The following is a 20825-nucleotide window of genomic DNA, read 5'->3' on the forward strand; positions in this document are numbered from 1 at the left end:
ATAGCGACTATGGTGGCTTCCTTTTCAAATCTACTTCCTTGTTTCATTCTCAAATCAAATCATCTCATATCGCATTCATATAAAACAGTACTTACTTAGAGCCTGTTTGGATGGGCTTATGCTTACAAGCTGCAAACAGTGTTGGGATAGTCTAACTTTTTTTTTTGATTTATAAGCTGCTTTAGATAAGCTAAGTTAAATGGGCCCAATTATTTTTTTAAGCTTATTTTAAGCACAAAATGACTTTAAGCTGGTCAGCCAAACACTCAAAAAAACTGAAAATATCTTATAAGCAACTTATACAAAACTAATTTTTGGAAGGCAAAAAGTCATCTTTTTCTTTGCCGCTAACAAACATGTTTTATTTTGCAATAAAAGACCAAGCAATTGCAAAAGCAAAAAAGGACGATTTGAAGAAAAACAACACAAAAGTTATAATGCACTAACATGTTCGCGCACTGTCACGACACAAAAATCCAAGTCGCTTGCCGGAGTACCTGGCCAACCACAATTTACATATATAATAAAGCTGCACATAAAAAAGGTGATGTAATAAAAAAGATGATGTGATACCTCCCGATGGTCAAGAATTCCATTCATTTTTTTCTCCTTTTTTTTTTTTGTCTTTTCTCCAATTAATTTTCTTATTTTGGGTTATTTTTTGCTTTCAAGGTGGATATTAACGAGAAGAAATTATGTCTTAATGCTCTAATTGAACTGGATAATCAATGCCTATTGAATGTAAATGTTTCTTCATCTTTCCACTCCCTATAACTCCCCATGATAAGGCTTTTTTTTTTTTTTTTCCCCTCCCATTTTAGGAGGATTTATAGTGTTTCCACACTTCCCCTCCAGTGTGACTCGAACCCAGGACCTACCGGTCGTGGGTGGAGGTGCTTAACCACTGAGCCATCCCTCACTTGTCCCATGATAAGGCTTGGGGTTATTTGGTAACGTTAATTTTTTTTTTTTTTTTTTTGCAAAAAATAATAACTCTTGCGGTTACTTTGCATTAAATTTTAGGAGTAATTATCTTTTAATTTAATATTTCTTTTGCATATATATGCTCTTCCTTCTTTGTCTATACCTATCCATGCTATGCTGATATATATTACAGTAATGTAGAAAGAGAGGTTGACTTATATAGGTTTTTTTTAAAAAAAAATTAAAGTCCACTAGGCTTTTGGCCTAGGGCTAATTTTATAAATTTTATCAAAAAATTCAGAAGTCTGTACAACTATAGCCAAAAAGGCTAATGAAAAATAAAAAATTTAAACTAATGATCAAATTAAGACTTATAATTGTCTTAATTTGATATTACAAATTGTTAAAAAAATTACTAATAGAATGGAATTTGAAATAATTGCTCCATAAAGAACTTTTGTTTCTATATCTCACATGCTCTATATTTGGCCCTCTATATGCACCAAGGCAGTACATTTTCTAACTAATGACCAGTTCTCAGTAGGATGAGCATCCCGGGGTGCTAATACCACCAACTAAGAAACAACCACTAAATAGAAACTGTATGCCCATGTGTACTCAAGAGGTCTGTTGTGTTCCATGTGCTCAATCATTAAGAGCAGTAATTCCACTTCATGTCATTTGTCAAAAGTGCCTCCAACCAGTTGCAATTTATGCTGGTAAAACTTCTCAACATCCTGATTATACTGTGTTTCGCTGCTTGTTGGTATTCCTTCGGTGTGGTTGTTCTGTGGTACCTGTTGAATTAAAAATCCTCCATTTATGTTAGTTTGTGTACCTGCAACCATTAGCAAACAGTTAGTGTAAACCAAATCCTTCACATTCTCCTCCCAAAGGATTTGAGTGTGAGGACCTCCTTTTCTCCCACCTTCCCCCTATATTGAGTCTCCTTAACATGATCTAATTCTTAGATAGGGCAGCTGTAATTTGTCACTGTTCACAATTCTTTTACAGTGGCTCTCCATGTCATGAAAGGAATTGAATTGTATGTCCCCTGTGTCCAAAGCTAAATTAGCTAAGTGATCTGCTAATTTGTTTCCTTCCCTATAAATATGCTCTATCACTACCACTTTTTCCTCACTTATTCTCTAAATTTCTTCCACCATAGTAATGATTTGCCAAGGAATTTCCCATGTCCTTTGAATAGAGTTCTTCAGCAAAAGTGAATCTGTCTCTATTCTTATTTGATCTCATTGATTGTCTTTTAAATACCTGAGAGCCTGTAAAATGGCTAGGGCCTCTGCCTCGGTGTTGGTGCTTTGAAGATCCTCTATTTCTCTGGCATGTGCTTGTATCACATCTCCCCTTTCATCCCTTACACAAAAGGCCCATGAACTCCTACCCGGGTTTCCTCTTGAGGCTCCATCAGTATTGACTTTTATCCATCCAATATCTGGAGTTCTCCAAGTCACTGGTGTTACTCTTATCTTTGGAGAATATCTCTGTAATGCCTCAACAATCACACTCCAATTATATGGTGCATACCTAAAATTTTTCCTTCTCACCTTCATGAATTGAATCAAAGTATGCATCACCTGGTAAATGAGTTTTGTGATTGACACCTTCCCTTCATGTCTCATAGTGTTTCTCCTCTTCCAGTTCCCAAATAATAATAGCAGGGACAACTTGGTTGATGCATTTGACATGTAGTCTACTAGGCATATCCCACCATCTGTTAATTATTTGGGTAACTTGCAAATTCTCAGTATTTATTCCCACTGGTCCACAAAAATACTTCCAGATGGCTTGAGCTGTTGGTGAGTGTAAAAAGACATGGGAGGTATCTTCCACTTCTGGATGTTGACAACAATAGCATCTGGAAGGGAATTGGTGTCCCCATTTCTTCAACTTATCATCCAGTGGTAGCTTGAACTTCCAAAATCTCCAAATAAAAAAAGATATCTTTATTGGTAGTCCTTTAATCCACATCTGCTTATACAAATTACTGGGGTCTTTTCTTTGTCTGAGCAATTGAAATGCAGACCCAACTGTGAATTTCCCCCTCGAATCTAATTTCCAGAAAGCCTTATCTGCTTGGCCATTTTCATTTGGTGGATTAATGTTCTGCACAATATGGTCTGCTAGATCCTCAGGAAGGATTCTTCTTAGCAACTGTTCATCCCATTGCCCCACTTCTGCAGTTTCTTTTATAAGGATGATTGTGGGATCACACTCAAAATCTGGTGGAGTAATATGGTATAGGGCTCCCAGTCCTGTCCAATTATCAAACCAAAAATAAGAATTACCTTGTTGAAGCTTCCACCATATCTCATGTTCCATCTCATCTCGGTATTTAATCATCTTCTTCCACACATAAATACCTGATTCGCTAGGGGCTATCACAACATGAAACTTCTTTAAGTACTTATTACTCATGAAAGTTCTCCATAAGGATTGTTTGGTTCTCATGTTCCACCACAGTTTAGCAAAGAGGGCTTTAGATATATCTTGTAGGCTTCTGAACCCCATGCCACCTTCTTCTTGTGGGTGACATAAGGTTGTCCAAGTTGCCCAGTGCTTACTTGAATTTCCCACAGAGTTGCTCCAAAATAACTTAGCAAACAATCTATGAAACTGAGCAAGTATAGCACTAGGAGGGTCACAAGCGGATAGTAGGTGTATAGGCATGCTCTGTAAAACATGTTTAATCAGTGTTGTCCTTCCTCCAATAGATAACAGCTTACCAGTCCATGAGCTCAGTCTATTCTGAATCTTTTCTATTATCTCCTTATAGTGAATGTTCCTTCTTCTCCCATAGTAAATTGGTACACCCAAATATGTGAATGGAAAATCCTTTTTAGGAATCTGAGTGACAGAAAATACCAGCTCCTTAATGTTATGAGATGTCAAATGATGCATATAAACAACATTTTTCTGCTTGTTGATCTTCTGACCACTCACCTTCTCATAATTACTCAAAGTCTTCATCACTAATCTCACAGACTGTTCATTAGCAGAGGTGAAAATGATAGTATCATATGCATATGCCAAATGATTGACATATGGAATCCATTTTGGCATCCCATATTCCTTGTACTCTGCCTCAGTATGCAGTGCATTGAGAGCCCTAGACAAACATTCTGCAGCCAAAATGAATAAAGTAGGGGACAGTGGATCTCCTTGCTTTACTCCTCTAGATGATTTGAAAAATCCATGAGGTTGCCCATTAATCAGAAAGGAATACCAATTATTTGATATAACTCTAAACACCATATCAATAGTAAATTCACCGAACCCCATTCTCCTCAAGACTTTAGTTAGAAATAACCATGATACCCTGTCATAAGCCTTTTCCATGTCAAGCTTAATGACAACATTTGCAGGCTTTTCTCTAATCCTAATATCATGTACAATTTCCTGAGCCAACAGAATGTTTTCTACAATACTCCTGCCTTTAACAAATCCTGATTGCTGAGGTGAAATGATCTCAGGCAGCAGATATATCAGTCTTTCATGAATGATTCTTGAGATAACTTTGCTAGTGATGTTACTCAAGCTGATTGGCCTCATATCAGAAAATGTATTAATTTCTTTCTTCTTTGGTATCAAAACCAAATTGGTACAAGTTACATATCTTGGGAGTTCATGCCCACAGAAGAATGATCTCACCATGGTCACCAAGTCATTTGCAATAATTTCTCAACAAGCTTGGAAAAATCTTCCTGTGAAACCATCAGGACCCCCTACACTGTCTCCATTTAAATAAAAAACTGCTCTTTCACCTCTGCTTCATCTGGCATTTCATAGAGTTGTTGATTTTGTTCTTCTGTAACCATTTTAGGAATCTTATCAGGCATAGAGAAATCTGTAGGGATATTTTCCTCTTTGAATTGGTCTGAGAAAAATCTGATTGCTTCCTGCGCAATCTCCTCTTCAGTGTCCAGCCATGTACCTGTATGATCTTGAATTCTCTGTAATTGTAGCTTTCTTCTCTTTCCATTGACATGAGCATGAGGTGAATTTCTATCTCTTCTTTTTCTTTTTGGGTGGGTGCGGGGGAGTGTAGATTTGAGATGAAGGCGAATTTTCATTAATATCGATTTGATATTTTTTTCCCCCTCTTGAATATTGTCAAAATTGAATTTATATGTATAACAAGCATATAGTAGTTGAAATGTTGAATAGTTGACATTTGGGATTATACTTTATAGTGATGAGTTTTGAATGATACCCGTTTACTTATTATTTCCTCTGGAATGGATTCTTGATATGAATATGCAAAAAGAGGAATTTGAAAGACATTTTTTCGTTAAGGTGTGGTTTTTATTTATTTATTATTTTTTGTTATGGTGAATTTTGAGTGATAACCATTTGATATAATCCTTTTCGTCTGTCATAGGAATTTGAATATATTAAACTAACATGTTTGGTGTTTTTTTGTTATGACGGTGATTTGAGTATATTCTTCCTTCTTGCATATGTAGAAATTGATTTTGCAACATGTTATGAATTTTCTTTTGGAAATTTTGGCAAATAGGAGAAGGGAGTTATAGATTGTTTTTACGGAAAAGGGCCAAAATTACCCCTGAACTTTGAAAAATAGTTTATCCATACCCTTCGTTATACTTTAGGGTCAATTATACCTTTACAGTTATACTATGGGGTCAATTATACCCTTCTGTCTAACTGTTGCCACGTGGCATCATCCCAGCCCTTCAAAATTATTTTACCCTCATAATTTTTTACTCACTAAAATAACTCAATCCGACCCGAATTTTTTTTTTCAGCAAAAATAATACGGATAATTTTTATATTTTTTTCTGGAAAAATTATCCATATTATTTTTGCTGAAAAAAAAAATTTCGGGTCGGATTGAGTTATTTTAGTGAGTAAAAAATTATTTGAGGGTAAAATAATTTTGAAGGGCTGGGATGATGCCACGTGGCAACAGTTAGACAGAAGGGTATAATTGACCCCATAGTATAACTGTAAGGGTATAATTGGCCCTAAAGTATAACGAAGGGTATGAATGAACTATTTTTCAAAGTTCAGGGGTAATTTTGGCCTTTTCCGTTGTTTTTAACAAGTAGCTGAAATAAAAGCTATTTTTATGCATCTAAAGTTAATTCTACAACAAAATTCTCAAATATTTATGAAAGTTAGTCAAAAGGAGGTTTCACAACACTCCTTCGTAGGTCAGTTTAATGTAATACATAAATACAAATAGTTATTCAAGAGTTAATCCTCTGTGCTCAATTTGTTGGAGAAAGTGATGAGATGTTGAAGCAGTAACATTATCCATCTCAAAGAAGAATCGGAATCATAAATATTATTTTTGTAAGAAATTTTGAAGTAAATAAAGGGATTTGCTTGGTTAATTTGAATGATGGATGAGATCCAGTAAGATGTAAACTGTAAAGGGCAGCTGTAGTTTTGCAAAAATGAGAAAATTAACAAGTCAGAAGAAAAGTTAAAAAAGGAAAAAAGAGAGAAAAGACGAAAAAGTGAAGCAAGAAAAAGGGAGGAAAGAAAAAATAGCACCGCATACCTTTTCTTCTGTTTCTATATATTTTCTAATCGAAATTAGTAATAAAAACATAAAATTAGCTAAAAGAAAGGCCAGTAACTCATTGTAATAAAAACAAATATATACTCAGAAAAATAGAGAAGTTACTCAATCACTCGATTGTCCAATTTGTTTTTTTTAATTTCTCATTCAATGAATGTCATCTTCTTGTGAAGATCCTAGCTATTCTTAGTATGACTAGATGGCCTATGCCCGTGTTGCGCACGGGCCCAATACTTCAGATTATAGTGTATCTATGCATATGTAGTTGTGTTTAAATAGTGATAATATATATATATATACACACACACTGCGTTCAAAATACGATTAATATAACATTGTAGTTTGTGCTCCGTATCTAAAACTTTATTATATTCATGTTTGCTGCGAAAATTTATTAATACTTTTTAAAAGAGAAGAATCGTTTAAAAGAAAACTATTTTCCTCTCTTTGAGATAAAATAATAGCAATATTTAAGCATCAGTTGATACTTTCAATTTTAATTCGATTAATTTAAAGGTGTAAAATACTTATTATTTTTTTATCAAATTTTGATTTGGATAATTCTAATTCAAATTATTAAATTAATTTTACATGTTTAAAACGAAACAAAGTATAGAAATTAATTTTCTATTTAAACGAAGAAATGCTATTTTTTAATTTTTGGTAAATATTCTCGGTTTAGCTCATTTTAGTTGTCATGTTGTCTTTTGCATGGTTTTTTAAGGAAACGTGAATTAGAATTATAATTTGACTAATTTACCTTATTCATTATTTGATCTTCATTTGATACTAATCTCTTTTCACATTTATTAGAGTAAGAGTAAAAATAAAAAAGTAATTAAATTGTATCTTATTTTTTAAATATATAAATTTTAAATATATTTATTTTAGTAAACATAACAAATAAATGACATGGCGGAAGCAAATACAAAAATTAAATATTTTGAAGAAAAGTAATAATATGGGGTCCATGTTTTTTGCTTGCAATAATTTCGTTTGCTCCCACTAATGGGTTAATATGCATGTGGCAATGAATCCACTATTATTGACTTGATGGGGATACTTTGGGAATTACATGAATATTGTTTGATTTTTTAATATATGGGGTGCATGTTTTTTTTTTTTTTTGACGTTGCCTTTTTTTTTTTATAATTTTTAATAAATATTTTTTGTTTAACTCATTTACTTATCATGTTGTTTTTTACACGATTTTTTAAGGAAACATCAATTAGAATTATAATTTCACTACTTTACCTTATTAATTATTTGATCTCCATTTAATAGTATTTTTTCTTTTATGACATTAATCTCTTTTCACATTTATTAGAGTAAGGAAAAAATAAAAAAGTAATTAAATTCTATCTTATTTTAATATATAAGTATTTTAAGTATGTTGCTATACAATAATTTCATTTGCTCCCACTAATGGGTTGAAACGCATGTGGCAATGAATCCATCATTATTGATTTAATTGTTTGATTTTCTAAGCACTTTTTTTTAACGTTGTTTGTTTTTTTAATATGGGATTCACTTTTTTTTAATATTGCTTGATTTTGTTAATATGGGGTCCACTTTTTTTTTCCCGTGAGTTGGGATGTGGTGGGTTCCACTTTTTTTTTTTAATACTAGTTGGTGTTTAATATGGAGCCCAATTTTTTTTTAATACTGGTTGGTGTTTAATATGGGTCTATAAAGAACTTCTATTTTTTAATTTTTAATAAATATTTTTTGTTTAACTCATTTTACTTGTCATGTTGTTTTTTACACGATTTTTTAAGGAAACGTCAATTAGAATTATAATTTCACTAATTTACCTTATTAATTATTTGATCTCCATTTAATAGTATTTTTTCTTTTATGACATTAATCTCTTTTCACATTTATTAGAGTAAGGAAAAAATGAAAAAGTAATTAAATTCTATCTTATTTTAATAGATAAGTATTTTAAGTATGTTGTTGTACAATAATTTCATTTGCTCCCACTAATGGGTTGATACGCATGTGGCAATGAATCCATCATTATTGATTTAATTGTTTGATTTTCTTTGTTTGATTTTGTTAATATGGGGTTCACTTTTTTTTCCTGTGAGTTTGGATGTGGTGGGTTCCACTTACCTTATTAATTATTTGATCTCCATTTAATAGTATTTTTTCTTTTATGACATTAATCTCTTTTCACATTTATTAGAGTAAGGAAAAAAATGAAAAAGTAATTAAATTCTATCTTATTTTAATATATAAGTATTTTAAGTATGTTGCTGTACAATAATTTCATTTGCTCCCACTAATGGGTTGATACGCATGTGGCAATGAATCCATCATTATTGGTTTAATTGTTTGATTTTCTTTGCTTGATTTTGTTAATATGGGGTCCACTTTTTTTTTCCCGTGAGTTTGAATGTGATGGGTTTCACTTTTTTTCTTCTCTTTTTATTTTTTTATTTTTAATACTGGTTAGTGTTTAATATGAAGCCTAATTTTTTTATTTTTTTTAACATGGAACGGACAACGAATAAGGAGCCGGTTGGACGACGAAAAAGGAGCCCAACCGGCTCTTCTAAATAGTTAGATTAGATAGAATATTGGGAAGTCTCATTACTACTATTCAAGCAAGCATGAAATGTATCCTGACATATTTGTCACTAGGCCAAATCGCCTTTTGTCTTATTACCTTTTCTCTTTGTACAACTTTTTCTATCTCTGAACAGAGGAAGATGCAAGTTGATATGTATAAGTTAAGAATCTCCACTAAGATTGCAATGTGACACCGTAGTCGTTTCTATTATGACACTTATTTTATCAGTTTTAATTAAAAAAATTAGTCAAACAAATAGATGGATCGCCCTTTTCTATCCTGGAAGTTGATCCCCGTTGTCTAAAACCAACAAAAATTCTAAGAGTCGAGAGTCTATAAATAATATTAGCAAGTGACGGAAGATTTGGAGGGTGAATGAATCAAAGAAGCATGAGTTTCGTCAAAAGTCGGCAAGTTGGGAATACGATAACTTGTACTTTTAGGTGAGATTAGGAGTGCTCCACATGCTAAGCAAGTAATGATATGAAGTATTTGAACTGTAATATGGTCTCTTGTTAAGTTTGGAAGTCAAACGAGTTGTAATACGAAAGTCGACAAAGGGCGTCGCAAGTTAAGTTTGTAAATTTCACTGAAATTTAGGTCAGATGTCTCGGAGCTTTTCTCTCTATCTACTTGGAGTTACGGGGTGATCCACCTACCAAATCGAAGGTCTACGAGTCTAGTTTCCAGATCATTTTACCGTTCATCGATACGACGTCGGAGTAGAGAGATATTCGCATTTTCGTCCAAGGACGCAAACTGCCGTGGGAACAGTGACCAAGGTCGGTGGCTGCTCACTTTAAGTTATATAAAAGACCCCTCTTCACGATTTTTTTCTCCATTTCCTCACCATACATGACCTGTAAAACTCTCAAAACCTCTCCAATTAATCCTCCATCAATCTCAACCCAAACCAAGAGCAAATCTATCAACTTTAACATGAAGAACAACATGACAACTACGGAATTGTGATTTTTTCGCTAATTTGCTTCTTGGATAAGGACTTCACCTTGAAGTAACTTGGAGTTTGGAGTGATTTTGATCATCTAAGGTATATTTTAACTTCCTTTTGATCTCTTTGAACTTCTACAATTTGGTGAAAACCCCATAGAATAAGCTTTGACAATTCTTGTAAACTCTTATGGACTTGGCTTGATAGTTGGACTGTTTTATGTGGTTTTAACGTGTTGTTTGGATCTGTGTTGATATGGATTGTATTGTATTGACGAGGAGGAGTAGAAAAGTAGAATTTGGTAGTGTTTTACGAGGAAATTACGCTACAAAAAGTCCTATAAATTGACGCCCACGAGTTGCTCGATTAAATGTCTAAATGAAGATTTATATAAGCTATGACCTTGGTTTTGATCTTGAATAGTCTGTATTGTGTAGAAAATCATTCCTAAGACGTTCGAGGACTCGGAGAAATGTATACAACTCTATCGACGAGGTATGTAGGGCTTTCTATTCTCTTTGTGACATGACTAGATTTCAAATGACCTTTCATTGAAAAGTTGTTCCACTAACTTGGATCGATCGCGTTCCATTGTAATTGAGCTGACACATACTCATCTATGACTTGTACCAAATTATGGTCCACATCTCCTTTTAGCTATTGATTAAAAGACTTTTCGTTCAACTTGTGTCGATTATGTCCCAAAATGGTTAAGCTTACCCTTTTCTCATGAATAGCTTGTATTGAAGTACCTTTCACATTTCGTATCCCTTTTGTTTATCGAATGAAGAATGATATTAGTTATGGTACTTTTCACATCAAAGTTGAGTTGATTGTACTTCCTTTAATTGAGTTAATCTTTATCTTCTTGTCTATTGATCCAAGGTGACGAACCTCTCGTTGGCACACTCTTTCCGATAAAAGTTGTGTCGATCATATTTCATAAGAGTTTGGCTAACTTTGGTTTCGTGAATAATTCATAACAAGATGTTTCCTTGTACTTTTACTTCTTTGGCCTAATGATCAAATAATGATAAACGTAGCGACAATAATGATAGTCGGAGGATAACGACGACAGGTCACTCCGACTCTTTCCATGATATTTCTTCTGAGGTCAGTCTTTCATTGCACTTATATATATGTATTTATTTTCATTATCGAGCCGTGCAATAGTCGACCGGGTAGGCACTTATATGTGCACCTAGACATGTTTCTTTCTTTACCGAGATGTGTTGTAGGCGGCCGGGTAGGCACGTAGCTATGCATCTAGATGTATTTCTTTCTTTACCGAGCCGTGTTGTAGGCGGCCGGGTAGGCACGAAGCTGTGCATTGCCACTGATCAGTTGGGCAAAAATGATGTTATGATGATGAGCTCACCCCACAGAGGGATTTATTATTGTTATATGATATGATATGATATATGCCTCCACAGTGAGGAATGATTTTACGGGCATGCATTTACATCTATATCATGATTATGGTCGCCCTCAGTGGCCTCGTTCAAAGTTTCAGGTTGTCTCTACATATTTTCCCAAGTTATATGTATCTCTTATGCTTATGTTTTGTTTATGCTTACCGCCTTACATACTCGGTACATCTTTCGTACTGACGCATTTTGTGCGCTATGATCATGCCCACAGGTACGATAAACGGATTGGTGTACCTTTCTCAGTAGGATATCAGAGTTCAGCAGGGATGTTCACACTCCATTCTCCGGAGTTGCTGATCAGAGTCATTAAATAGGATGCATGCATGTATATATATATTATGAGTATGGCTATTGGGTACGTCGGGGCCACCGTCCCGACTAGTTGATGCATATTAGTGCTCTTAGAGGCTTACAAACTATCAGTCAGTGTCCAGGTATTGTGTTTGGCCTTGCCGACCTTCTGACTAGTTGTCTTTCTTGGTTGTGGCCTTGTCGGCCCTAGTTATGCATATATGTGTTGTTGGGACTTTTCTGCTTGCAGGTTGTTATGATATACTTCTTACTGTTGTTATTCAGCGGCTTCGTCGGCCTAGAATTCACGTTACAGAGTTTAGATATCACAGTTGGTTCGCTCGGCCCTTCGGGTGCCGGGTGCCGGGTGCCGGCCACACCCCCAAGGTTGGGGTGTGACAAACTTGGTATCAGAGCAGGTCTGTCCTAGGGGTGTTTGTAAGCCGTGTCTAGTAGAGTCGTGATTATGGATATGTAGCGCGCCACATTTATAATCAGGAGTCTACAGGGCATTTAGGTTGTTACCTTCCTTGAAATCTAGATCGTGCGATTAGAGCGGAGTCACAAGTATTTAAACTTCTATTTGTCACCTTGATTTCCTTTTCAGTAATGCTGATCTGAAAGGAAAGTACGGTTAAGAGAAACTGAACAAGGACGCTGGAAAAAGGTATTAGTTGCTTTCCATCCTCTAATGTGAATCCAAGAGCTTTGGAAGTTACCTTGTAGTGAAGTAAAGAGGTAAGGAGTTGAACAAAGGCAGTCAAGGTATGATCTTTTGTCTATGATTTTTGATGAGCTAGTATGAGTATCTAAAGTATGTCCTCGGTAATAACATACGAGGCAATGATCAAAATTCTTAAACCTAACTGTTGAAGTTGTTTGTATTGTATTTGGGCTGCCTTGACTTGTCGAGATTTGAAAATTTATATCCAACTGTTGATGAGATTACGTAATATTTTGAGATGTATATAGTTAATACAAGTCGTAAGTTAAAGGAATAGATGAAGTTGTGTTATAAACGGGTATTATATGACAACTTGACAGGTTGAGCTTATTTTTATTGTACAGAGTCGTAAAACATATTGTTAGGTTGTGATTTGGTATTGTGGAAGATGTTCCAAAGTAAGATCTCCTTTCCTTTTTGTATGTGTGATTCGATGATGTCATAAATCTAAGATGGGAGAAACGGATAAATGGTGTACTTGAACTGATAGTTGTATCGTGTGTGTATGTTGAGCGAGTTTGTTATATTGAGTGGCTGGGAATGTGACGTATATGTATTCATGCGTGGGTTGATAGTGTAAAACAAATTTTAAAAGGGAGTTAGAAGGGATTAATTCCATAAAACTATGTTAAAGCAGGCTCACCGTTCGTTGGCTTGTTGATAGCCTTCTTTATGTTGAGAATAGTATCGCTTCTCTGTTGTGGATTTGAATTATAAGGAATTACCCATAGATGGAGGACATTATGGTAACAATAAGTGAAGGAAGAATGAGAGAGAATGGCCAACGACTCGATAAAAGTGAGTGAAAGAGGAGCGATGCAAAATAAAGTCGATGACTCTATGAATATAAAGTAATGCTATTACCATAATAGGAATCTATAAGTCGGAATAGTTAAATTATCTCGGGAAAGTCTTAGGTTTGTAGGAACATCAGAAGCAAGTTTTGACGGAAGTTCCGTATCGAAGCGCAGGCCGACACAACCTGCGACCACCAGGACACCACCTGTAAGACGCAGGCAGAACGTGCGGAGCCGCAGGTGGCATCGCAGACCTTGACAGAGAGTAAAGGTCGGTGTTTTAATATGGGGGCTTGTGTGACGATCACTTAAGTTATACTTGGAGACTTGTGCTAATGCGCATGTGAAATTTGTAGATGATGTTTTCAGTAGGAGTGGCGAGGAAAAGAAATAGGACTGGCAGGAAGATATGTTATAACAAATAGATGGATCGCCCTTTTCTATCCTGGAAGTTGATCCCAGTTGTCCAAAACCAACAAAAATTCTAAGAGTCAAGAGTCTATATATAATATTAGTAAGTGGCGGAAGATTTGGAGGGTGAATGAATCAAAGAAGCATGAGTTTCGTCAAAATTCGGCAAGTTGAGGACTCGGGAAAATGTATACAACTCTATCGACGAGGTATGTAGGGCTTTCTATTCTCTTTGTGGCATGACTAGATTTCAAATGACCTTTAATTGAAAAGTTGTTCCGCTAACTTGGATCGATCACGTTCCATGATAATTGAGCTGACACATACTCATCTATGACTTGTACCAAATTATGGTCCACATCTCCTTTTGGCTATCAATTAAAAGACTTTCCGTTCAACTTGTGTCGATTATGTCCCAAAATGGTTAAGCTTACCCTTTTCTCATGAATAGCTTGTCTTGAATTAACTTTCACATTTCGTATCCCTCTTGTTTATTGAATGAAGAATGATATTAGTTATGGTATTAACCTTAAGCTGAAAAGGGAAGAGTAAATCACTTTTTGTAAGCTCCCTCAGATCATTGTGTAATTTGCTGGAAGATGAATAAAATGCAGAATTTTTTTTTTTTTTTTAAATATTAGTTATGGTACTCTTCACATCAAAGTTGAGTTGATTGTACTTCCTTTAATTGAGTTAATCATTACCTTCTTGTCTATTGCTCCAAGGTGACGAACCTCTCGTTGGCACACTCTTTCCAATAAAAGTTGTGTCGATCATATTTCATAAGAGTTTGGCTAACTTTGGCTTCGTGAATAATTCATAACAAGATGTTTCTTTGTACTTTTACTTCTTTGGCCTAATGATCAAATAATGATAAAGGTAGCGACAATAATGATAGTCGGAGGATAACGACGATAGGTCATTCCGACTCTTTCCATGATATTTCTTCTGAGGTCAGTCTTTCATTGCACTTATATATATGTATTTATTTTCATTATCGAGCCGCGCTATAGTCGACCGGGTAAGCACTTATATGTGCACCTAGACATGTTTCTTTCTTTACCGAGCTGTGTTGTAGGTGGCCAGGTAGGCACGTAGCTGTGCACCTAGATGTATTTCTTTCTTTACCGAGCCGTGTTGTAGATGGCAAGGTAGGCACGTAGCTGTGCATTGCCACTGATCAGTTGGGCAGAAATGATGTTATGATGATAAGCTCACCCCACAAAGGGATTTATTATTGTTATATGATAAATGCCTCCACAATGAGGAATGATTTTACGGGCATGCATTTACATCTATATCATGATTATGGTCGCCCTCAGTGGCCTCGTTCAGAGTTTCAGGTTGTCTCTACATCTTTTCCCAAGTTATCTGTATCTCTTATGCTTATGTTAGGTTTATGCTTATCGTTTTACATACTCGGTACATCTTTCGTACTGACGCATTTTGTGCGCTGTGATCATGCCCACAGGTGCGGTAGACGGATTGGTGTACCTTTCTCAATAGGGTATCAGAGTTCATCAGGGATGTTCACACTCTATTCTCCGGAGTTGCTGGTCAAAGTCATTAAATAAGATGCATGTTGTTATACTCTATTTTAACCGAAGTCAAAATAGTTTATAACATTCCGGTAATTCCGGGGTTATTTAAAGTTAGGGAGTCGCCACCTAATTACTTATGGTGAATTAGGACACCTAAAGTTTATTAAATTTATCTTCTAAAGTTAACTCCGTTTTAAGGTCTACTAACTTAAGATTCTAGGTAAGGGTTCAATTAATCTAGAGAGAAGGTATTAGGCATCCTCTAAATTCCATTAATAATGGTTAATCCGACCGGACTCAAATTTAATTAGGCTAAGTGTAAGTTGTAAAAAATAATTTATGCATTAACCTATAAGGTAATTGATTTAAACTAAGGATGGGGATTGGTATTAAAAGTTAAAGACCGTGACTAAAATATGTTGTGGAGATTCAAGAGGCAGAATGCGATTTCAAAGTAGTAATGCATGTGAATTTGGTGTTGGTTCATATTTTTTGTATCGCTATGTTTTTCGGTAAACATATATTTTTGGTATGCATGTGAGTTCAGTAAACATATTTTGTTTGTTGATTCTACATTTTAGATGTATCTTTAGTACTAGAGAATGATAATAAAGAACAAAGGGAGTCTTATTCTTCTTTGTATTGCTAGTTTCTTCTACTAGAACACACATAATTAGAGATCAAGTCATTCCAATGCAAATAAAGTGAAAAGCAAGCAGATAGATGTGCAAAAATAAAGTAACGAAAAACATGTATGTATAAGTAGGCTCGGCCCATTTTAAGGCTGCTGCCTTATATCCATGCCACATGGGCTTTGGCCCGACGTCCTTTTCTTTTTCTGCAGGGTGCGGTTTGGGGCTGACTTGAGAAGAAGATTTTGTTGGGCTTTGGCCCAACACCGAGTGCGGAGGATGACGAGTCCAAGGGACTCGTATGCGAGATGATCATGCATAAAAAAAATGAAAGGAAAGGAGTTAGTATATAATCAATAAATAGGGCTAGACATGTATAATATGAATTCAAAAGAAGGGGATAAATTAAAAAAAAAGGGACAGATCAGTGACGTATGTACTATGTATATCTGGGTATATTTCCTTGTTAAAACAGTGGATTTATTTAAAAGGTCAGCAACTGAAGAGTAGTGAACACACCAAGCAACGCATCATATTTAGTATTCCTCATATATGTTGGATCTTTTAGCAATTAGGCAGAAAGAGGAATTGTCCAATTCAGGCTGCTAGTACAAGGGCAGAAGATAGCAATTCTGGACTCCATAAAATACTTACTAAGTGTGGCAATTCATAACTTAATGATTAAAACAGAGAACAATACATTTTGCAAATGCCCAAGCGAATTCATGTTAATATGCAGTGTTGACTTCCAATTATAAACTCCTATTTAAAATAGTCTAAGCATTACTCAGGTATACTGAACATACGAGAGCCAATACAAAAAAAAAAAAAAAAAACTTCAGCAACTGATTTACATACTAAAGCAGAAACTAAACTAAAATATAGTTAATCTACAAGAATTCGAAAATAGAACAGAACTGAACTAGACTAGAAAGGGAAACAAAACATGATAGTGGCTAAGTTTAGACAGGGACAAGAACTTAAATACCATAACCAACATGATGACACTAAACTAAACAAACATCAAATGCCACAGCCAACAGGGTATGACTAACCAAACAAAAAAAATGAGAAAAGATAGCAGGAAGAAGCACAACCGCAACGACCGGCACTATCAGTGCAACCGTCCTTCATAACACTTTCGACGAATGCAACAATCTTTTAGTTCATTTAAGGTCTAGGCTAATGTAGGATAACAACTTCATGATTAAGACCCGACTGTACTGTTAATGTATTTCATGCATACAAAACTCTAGGCATTCATTAACTGCTTTCAACAGAACGCAAAAAATAGTTTTGAGAGGGGTAGAATCAAAGTTAACTACTAACAAACCAACATCCGAGTATGAAACATTTTGAGGGATTTCAGGACTGGTTGGTTAAGCATAGGGAAGAAACAGAGATGAGGATGGGAACGACAGGACGCCACACTGAACACAAATCATTTGCAAATCCCATTTTAACCAACACATAGTACACGCAAATTCACGGAAAACTGAAACCAAACAAACACCTAAGCTTATGCTAAAACTGATTAGACCGAACAAAATGACAATCACATAACTTCCTACTTAGAATTTAATCTAAAACGTTATATAAAAAAAATAGACACACATATACTAGAACGAGGTCATACACAATAACAAGCGTATAAAATGCGACAGTATCTAAACGAATCCAGACAGTACCCATAAGCCTAGATTTGAGTGAAACGGTAATAATCAGGACATCACAACATGATTTTCTATAATAACGGAATTCTAACAGAACAGTAAGTCGAAATGCATCAAATTTTACCTGTTCGTGGTGCAGTGAACAAGGGCGTTGAGGCCTCGGATCTATGCTCGAACTCGAACGAACCCGAACCCGATTAAAGTAGCTAAAGTTTTAAACTGGGAAAGTGAAAATAGAGTAATACGTTCTGTTTTTTTTAGAGTGAGGCTATCTTTTTATGCTCCTTTTTTTTCCTCGGCTGAAGATTATGGCCATTTTATATTAAAATATCACTAGAGTTTCTCTCGAATTCGAGATTCTTGGCTCCAAATAAAGTTCAAGGAGCCGTTTGAATTCAAATTTGAATCCCTAAAAGCTGCTTCCTTTTCAAAAATTTCAAAAACGTTTTGGCCATTTATGTTGACCAAACCGTTGAAGAGGCGAGAGGGGAGCATTTGCACGGAAATGGGATGTCAAAGTCTGTAATGGCGAAAGGGGGGTTTTATATAATAAGTAAGTAGCGATGTACGACTTATTAACAATATTAATATAGTAGTATAAATTATAATAAAGTAAGGGTAAAAAATAAGATATTGATTTATTAATTGGAATAAAGGAGGGGCAAAATTGGGTGTTAACAGATGCCCCTCTTCGACCGGAGACGATGTAAAAGTTTTCGGGAGAAGAAGTTGACGTAGTAGCTAATTTTGTTTCGACCAACGAATACGAACTCGGAAGAACTTGAGAAAATACGGTTTAGGAGAACTGGTGGAAAATATTATGGGGTGAAAGGAGTTATGGCCGAACCCAGTCTCGAGTTGCCTACATCTCGGGTTTTGTGAGAAGCAAGTTGTACATAGTTCGAAAGAAGTGGATCAATACCGACGCTACGCTTTGCCCCAGTGTTGAATTATGGTGAGACTGGGATATAGAAAAGCTACAGGATTGTGAAAAGAGTTGATTGAATAAAGTTTTAACGGTGGATATGAAAGAAAATTTTTGGATAACCCACATACCACATGTTTGTGGACTTAGGCGGAGTTGAGTTCGAGAGTAGATCTGTGACCTTTTCTTGTGAGTTAGATATTCCTCTTCAGCATTTTTGCCCCAGTTCACTACGTAAGATAAAGTTCCACGTTGTGCTGTGTCTCTGTAGATTGTATTTTCTGTCAAAACTGAAATTCATGTCAGAATCATTAAAATATTATGGGGTAAAGTTGAAAATATGAAACTTATAAAGAATTTAAAGATGACAATAAATATGAGTGTGAAAATGGGGATGAAGCCATGTGGCTTATAATGAGGCCGTGTGTCCAAATGTAGTCTCTGGTTGTCTTCAGAGACTTGAATGAATGTGTGATGTGTATGCCGAGGATGTAATAATATCTCCAGTTGTATGTGGAGACTTTAATGATAATAATAAGGCCTCCGGCTGTCCTCCGGGACTCGATGATAAATGATGTCTACGGAATTTAAGGTAAAGTCGTTAAAGTAGGTAAAATAGATGATGAAGTAAAGTGATAAAGGAAAGAGTAAAGTAAGTGTATAGTCGTTTGGCTTATGCAGGTGAGGCTGTGTAGCCATGTGATGTCTCTAGTTGTTATGGGGACTTGACGATATCTGTGAAATTAAGGTAAAGTTATTAAAGTGAATGATGAGGTAATTGATGAAGTAGAAAGTGAAGTAAAAATGCAGCCGTCTGGCTTATGAAAATGAGGCTGTATAGCCATATGATATCTCCGGTTGTCTTCGGAGACTTGATGAAGATTCCCGTAAAGTCCGGGGTAAAGTCGTAAAATGGATGATGTCTCCAGTTGTCTTCAGAGGCTTTGATGCAGATTCCCGTAAAGTCCGGGGTAAAGTCGTAAAGTGGATGATGTCTCCGGTTGTTTTCGGAGGCTTAATGATAATTCCTGTAAAGTTCAGGGTAAAGTCGTTAAAGTTGGTAAAGTGAATGATAAAGTAGAGAGTAAAGTCATAGTGTAGCCGTCTGGCTTATGCATATGAGGCTGTATAGCCGAATGATGCCCCCGGTTGTCTTCGGAGACTTAATGATAATCCCTGTAAAGTTCAGGATAAAGTCGTTAAAGTTGGTAAAGTAAATGATAAAGTAATTGGTAAAGTAAAGTGATGGTGTAGCCGTTTGGCTAATGTGGAAGAGGCTGAATAGCCAAATGAGGCCTCCGGTTGTCTTCGGAGATTTAATGCTGATTCCTGTAAAGTTTAGGGTAAAGTGGTTAAAGTAGGTAAAGTGAATGATAAAATAATTGATAAAGTATGGAGTAAAGTGATAACATAGCCGTTTAGTTGATGATGTTGACGGTATCGTGACAGGCCAAACTAATGACATGTAATCCTGATTTAATTCGTCTTCAATCTCGTGAACCTACAAAACAGGTATATTTGTTAATAAAGTCATAAAGTTATTGTGATAAAAAATAAAATTAAAGATAAAGTTGGAAATAAAGCCATTTGGCTTTTGAGGCGAGGCCATAATGAGCCAAATGATGCTTTTCGGCCATGATTGATAGACTTGAATGTTGACCTCGCGGTTTCAGGTTCCTGCACTCAAAGAAAAATTCTTAGTCTGGGAGGGGGAAGTTGATTCGTGTTGACTCGAAGCTTGACGTTGTTGGCACTCCATTCGTCTTGTTCGTTTGGATCTTGTGATTTCCGTTCAAGCCTCGGTAGATGAACAGTAGTCAAACAATTGAAAGAGAGTATTTCATTTGAAAGGTAGGTATGTAAGTATATGTATAAGGAAATGTAACTATATGTATATAAGTTGTGAAATATATATATATATATATATATATATATATATATATATATATATATATATATATATATATATATATATATATGTAAATGTATGTATGTAAGGAAAGATATATATATATGTATGTAAATTGTAAAATATTTCTGCCAACTTCAGATTGTGACACTTCTGAAACGATTGAAAAGTCATTTGTCTATGCTATTTCCTGTGTGGTAGCCTTAATCCTATCGATGTCCAACTCTTCTCTTGTCTAGTCTTTCAAAATATGCCCCAGTTTTGGCCTCGTGAGCGTATACTAAACTTATGTTATGGTGTGACTGAACCTTATATAGGTTGTCTACGTATCCCTCCAAGGGAATCAGGTCAGAACGTAGTTCGTAAGGTTCCTAAAAATGGTTTGAAATTTTCTAATAAAGGGACCGAACCCGATGCGGATTGCCTACGTATCCCACCAAGGGAATCTGGTCAGCGTAGTTTTGTTATGTAA

The sequence above is a fragment of the Lycium barbarum genome, chromosome 9 (genome assembly GCF_019175385.1).
Source record: "Lycium barbarum isolate Lr01 chromosome 9, ASM1917538v2, whole genome shotgun sequence".
In the NCBI taxonomy this organism is placed as follows: Eukaryota; Viridiplantae; Streptophyta; class Magnoliopsida; order Solanales; family Solanaceae; genus Lycium; species Lycium barbarum.